Genomic DNA, 6,000 nt, shown 5'->3' with positions numbered 1-6,000 from the left:
CCTGTCATAACTGCTAATGCATTTCAGTATGCAGTATGGTTTATTGGTTTATTGATGCTTGATTGACTTTAATCAACAATTTTTGGATACTTGGGTCAGACAATAATTTTTTTTGGAGGCAAACGGTGTTTCCTAACCTCCACTAAGGAAGTTGAACCGACTTTATGTTCAGTGATGTAAATCCTGTGAAATAATTTTTTAAATTCGTAATCTAAAAAATGAATTTTTATCTTCGTAGCTGATGTCATTATAATTTAACTCCTTAATAGTAAACTTCATTCAATTATACTCCAACCCTGATTGAAAATTCGTGTGTAAATGACAAAGACTAAACTTGAGGATTTATTTGCAGAGTTATATTTTAGGGCCGTCCAAAGCGGTTGGTTGGAGGGTCTGTAGCCCGCCCCCCCCCAAATCAGGGAATTTATGCTTTTTACTAGATTTATTTTTGCTAAGGATGAAAAAGTTTATGCAAAAGAGGGTAAATTTTTTTTTCCTAAAATGTGGAATATATAAATTTTTTTCCAAAAAAATCCTTTTTGTTAAGTAATGTGGATTTTTGGATTTTTTTTTCAAAAAAAAAATGTAATTTTTGAGTGCTTGGTAGATTCTTTAATTTTTTCAAAAAATATAATATTTGATTTTTTTTTTTTTTTTGTAAAAAGCTATGGATTTATTAATTTTTTTTTTCAAAAATTAAATATTTGAATTTTTTTGCCAAAAAATGTAATCTTAGAAATTAAATTTGGAAAAAATTTCTAAAAGAAAAATCCATTTTTTTAATATTTATGAACAGCTTTGGATTTAGAAAAAAAATAATTTTTGAATTTTTTTTGAAAATAAATCCAAAAAAGAAAGCCCAAAAATTTAAAAATATACATATAATCCTGTGGACGCCCATGTATTTGTAAGTCCCTGTTGTACTGTGAGAATAATTGGGGATTGACAGCAGAATAATTATATCTAGTGTGCGTTCTTATTTCCTTCTCCCCTCCTCCTTTGTTACAGCTGATCTTCTCCAAAACATTCTGCAAATTGTCAGGGTTACCATGGTGATTTTCGGATATTTTTTTGGCCTTTGTTTGTTTGTTAGTCACGAGGATTTCGCGAAAAATTAACATCGATTTTGATTTAACTTGGTGCAAAGGTTATATATGGTATCATTTAAAGGCCATTAAATTTTGAGAGGCCAAGGTCAAAGTAACACAAAGCCAAGAAAATACATAATAGACCTTAACTTTTGGGAAAAAACTGAGATACATAGCACAATTTGATTTTCAGCGGAGATTTTTCATTTTACCGCATATCCATTTTAGTTAGATACAGTTTTTATCACATCATCAGGCAGCATTTTCAGCTTATCTTTCAGGAAAAGAGTTATTCGTGGCACTCATGATATGTATTGTTTAAAAAGCCATGTGAAATGAATTTTTAAAAAAATGGTAAAAAAAATAAATAAATAAATAACGCCAACTTACGAATTATTCCTATAAAAAGGAAAAATCCTCAGGGGAATTCTTCATTCTCACGAATTCTGAAGAAGTAGATACTAAAAAAGGGAAGCCTTTATGCGATTTTTTTACGTCATGTTTCTTCTCTGCTAGATAGTTAATGTTGTCAAATATTAGTACTTCAGAGAACGTTGACTATAAACGTATTTTTCTTATATAATAATTTCTTATACGCGGATTTGACTGTATTTCTAGGAAATCTGCGTAAAAAAAATTATTATATAAGAAAAAACATATAACATAATCACATACTAATTTCAAAAATAATCATCTTTGTATTTAAAATGCTGAATAAACCAGCAATGTAGGTATTGTTCCTATAATTAAAAATTGACTGTTTCAAACAAAACAAAAACATTTTGGTAGTATAGGGTTTAAAAGTTAGAAGATGGCATGAACTATCTACCCCCGTGTCACTCTGCATTAGAGATTTAATTGACAATGCAAGAGCGTCCTCAAGATTTTAATTTGGGTGTAATCAGGGCCAATGAATTGAGTTTTCATTTTTTTTTTCTTTCTCATTTTTAATTAAATTTTTTAGTTTCTTTTATATAATAACAAATGTGACGAGTAACATTTTTTAGACGAGTGACAAAAATGTAAAATTTAGTAATAAATTTTATTTTATAAAATTTAGACGAGTTATATCTATTTTAAAAAATAGATAAGAGATAAATATTTTTCAGTTAAGATGCAATTTTGAATACAAACAATTGTCAATTTCAAATGTCATAGTCCTGGGCAACAGTTATTACTTTATCGGTGCTTATTTAGAGCTGTGAACATCAGTCCAGTCCGGTACAATCCAGTCCAGTCGCACTTGTCGGTCCTCAAAGAAAAGAAAATTCATCGTGACGTCAGTGAGGGTTTTTACCCTTTTATAAATACCCCAGTATATAATACATTACATTGTATAAATAAGTAAGAGTATAAAATTTCCAGTATTATATTGTAAATAGAATATTCTTTTGGAAGATATGTGCAAAAGACCCCTTGATTTTCAACTTTATTCGAATTTTGATACGGCTAGGGCGGAAAAATTGTCTTATGGTATGAAAATAAATTATTTTAATTTGTATCATCCTACGAGGTCATCTCTAGGTTTCACATTTCGATCAAATTCTGAAAAAAAGGAAAAAAAAACCTTCTTTTTGCATAAAATAACTTTGAGGACAAAATCTATATCTATAAAAAGTTTTAAAAAAGTTGTATTTTAAAATTCTCCTATGTAACATAAAAAAAGTTAGAAAATGGATCCTTTTTGTACATTTTCAGAAAGGAACGACCAAATTTTTATTAATTTTATTCTCTTTTTTTGCTCCATAGGGTAGCTTTAGAAAAAAACTTTATGGGTCTTTTTTATTGGTTTGAATAATGTCTATCATTTTTAATTAATGTAAAATAAGGATCATGCTGTTTTTTATATTTATTGAAAAAGTAAAGAACTTTTATCTTCTTTCAAACTTTGAATGAGGTGTGCTACCTAAAAATGACATCATAGAAAAAGGAAATTATGAATAAATTATTTTCTTATTATATCACAACTTTTCCGAACTAGTACTAATCGAAATTCGAAAAAAGTTAAAAAAAAATAAAATCCCTCACTAAAGTGCAATGATACAAACAACATATCTCACACATCTTATTTGCCTTAATAAACCATCAAAATTTGTAAGTAAAATTCCAAGAACCGACAGTTAAAGACCCATCCCAAGGACCAGTCCAATACTGGATTAGACCGTATAAACAATGACTGACACAACACTAGTTCTGATAAATCCTTTTTGCAAATTGACATAAATTAGCTAAAAATCATTTTTAAGAATGTAAAAATTATAAATATATATATTTTATTTCAAAAGGGAGCATATTCGGGCCAAATTCACCTTCTCAAAAATAAAATGAACGTTCAGAACTCTATTTAACAATCTTGAGTATCTTAGCTGATAAAAGTCTATAGCTACTCAAAATATATCTTTGAAATTTTGGGTCTTTATAATAAATGGCACATCTTGCCTTTTCTTGATTTTTGTTGAAGATTGTTTTTATGTTATCTTACCACCTATGTATTTAAATTATGCATTAAAGGGCATTATTTTTCTGCAAAATGATAGTGGGTCTCTTAATTTTATGTTTTTTATGTGATAAAAAGGATTTATGCAACATGATTTTAATTAAAACATTCCAAGGACTGACAGATAGTGTCGTGTAAGTCCATATTTATGAATTAAAAATTCAAGTTAATCCGGTCCGTCCAGTTCAGTTCCACATATCAGTTCTATAAGCCTCAATTATATATATATATATTAAGGCGAAATATCCTTAAGGGGCTTTAAGCCGAAATGTCCTAAGGCCAAATAGTTTAAGGGAAAATGTCATTAGAAAAAAAGAGTGTAAGGCAAAAGTACCTCTCACCAAACAAGAACCCCTACTCTGTTTCGAGCAATGATATAAGCAGGAATTACAACAATTTAGATCCTCAATTAAACTCCCTATTCCATATGCATCTAAACCTATAATTCCTTAGCGTTCCTCTCCGTCCTTCATGACCCAATACATTCAGCTAAGGACCGGTCCTAAAATTTGACTGGACCAATTAAATAAGAAATAACACACCACTAGTGATAACTAGTGATGATAGATTATCGATCCATTTGGGATTCTCGTGAATCGATTATATTGATAATGCTTAAAAATACTTCGATAATTATCTGGCAAATTATCAATACAAATAAGATTAATATTTCAGTTTTTACATCCTTTAAATTGATATTTAGGCGTCGTAATAGTAAAAATCATCTCGTAGTTGTTTGCAGACCATAGTAGAAAATTTTGCAAGACTTGAAAAACTGAGTTCCGGTTGGTAGAAGTTGATGGAATAGTTAAAAGTGCTTCTTTTAAACATATCGAACATCCTAGCAATTTTTTCATAATGATTATTTTAGGGTTTGTTATTTGCTAGATATATTTTTCAATAACTTTTGTTTTCTTCTGTGATGTTTTGTCTTCATCTATGTATATTTCATGTTTTCTTTCCACATGCTCACAAAGTCCATTTGTATTAGAGGTTTTATCCATTAAAATTTTCCCACAATAATTGCATTTGCCTGCTGTGTTTTTCTATTTTGGGTAAAATGATACCAAACTATTGCACAGATACAAAAAGTCTGACATTTTGTTTAGAACTGAGTGCCAATGGATGAATACATGATGAAACCAGTTGAGTTTGTTTCTCACCACTATGGACATTATAGTATAATCAACTTATGAAAGTTATTCTTTATTACAGATTCAGGATAACTACAATACTAGAGATAAATACTGCAGTCGATACATTTTCTAGGAATTCCCAAAAAATTATCGAGAGTTGATAAAAGAAGTTTCCCCAAAATTCCCGGTAATTGATAAAATAAGTTATCGAATCGATCATTGCCGAGAATTAACCCTACCACCAGCTAAGGGTCAGGCTGAAGACTAAACTGGACTGACAACTACACTGGCTACAGCCTCTACATCCTCCCTTCAATATATTAGTAACCCTATGAGATCCGGTCCTAAGACTGGAGTGGAGTGGCCCGAATAAATAAAAACTCACACAATACTACTAACAGCTAAGGACCTGTCCTAAGACAGAACTGGACAACAAAACACTGGCTACAGCCTCCCCATCCCCAGAGAACCCCTACAGTGTATTAATAACCTTCAGGATATGTAAGCATCCTTCTTAAAGTCGACATGGGCTATATATCCGTAGCTAATCCTTTTATTTGAACAAGAAATAAGAATGAATGGACCACACATGACATAAGGGACCAAAAGCAAGGATGTAACACATTTCTTAGTGGATTATTAGAATGATTCTTATTATTATCGCATTGAATAATAATTTGGTTGGTTTTTTTTTACCCCACATATTATCTAGGGACATGGAAATAATGTAATTTTACTTTATGTGAAAAAACCTTGTTCATGTCATTATAGTATGTTGTAGACATCCGTTAGGGAGGATAAAAGAATCAAGGAAATGGTCAAATTGCTTTGATTATTATTATTCCTCCTCTCTCCGCAATTGCATGGAGCCTGACCACAAAGTAATAGCAGAAAAGAAAATGGCTCTCTTCCTTTAATGTCTTCTTTGATTGATTTAGATCCTTAGAGGTGTATACAATATGTCCTAAAAAAGGAGAGGGACTTTTTTGCTGTTGCAAACTGAAGAAGATGATTCATTTTGTAAATCTGTTATCATTACCATTTCATTCTTGAGAAGGGAACATCCAAGTATAAATTTTAATTAGCACGTATGGTCATGGAGAGTAACAATAAGGTTATGCGCAGGAGTTGCCCTTGCCGGATTTCAAGTAGAATTATGGATGGATATCGGAGTAATTCCAGTCTATATGAGGAGTGGGGCTTGTGTTTTTTCCCTTAGTCTCACAGGAAAACAGTGAGGGTTTGAGTGTGAGTTATAAATGTAAGTCCTTGTTGGACT

Source organism: Lepeophtheirus salmonis, chromosome 3 (assembly GCF_016086655.4).
Source record: "Lepeophtheirus salmonis chromosome 3, UVic_Lsal_1.4, whole genome shotgun sequence".
NCBI lineage: Eukaryota > Metazoa > Arthropoda > Copepoda > Siphonostomatoida > Caligidae > Lepeophtheirus > Lepeophtheirus salmonis.
The sequence above is the reverse complement of the archived record's forward strand: the minus strand, read 5'-3'. Positions refer to the sequence as shown.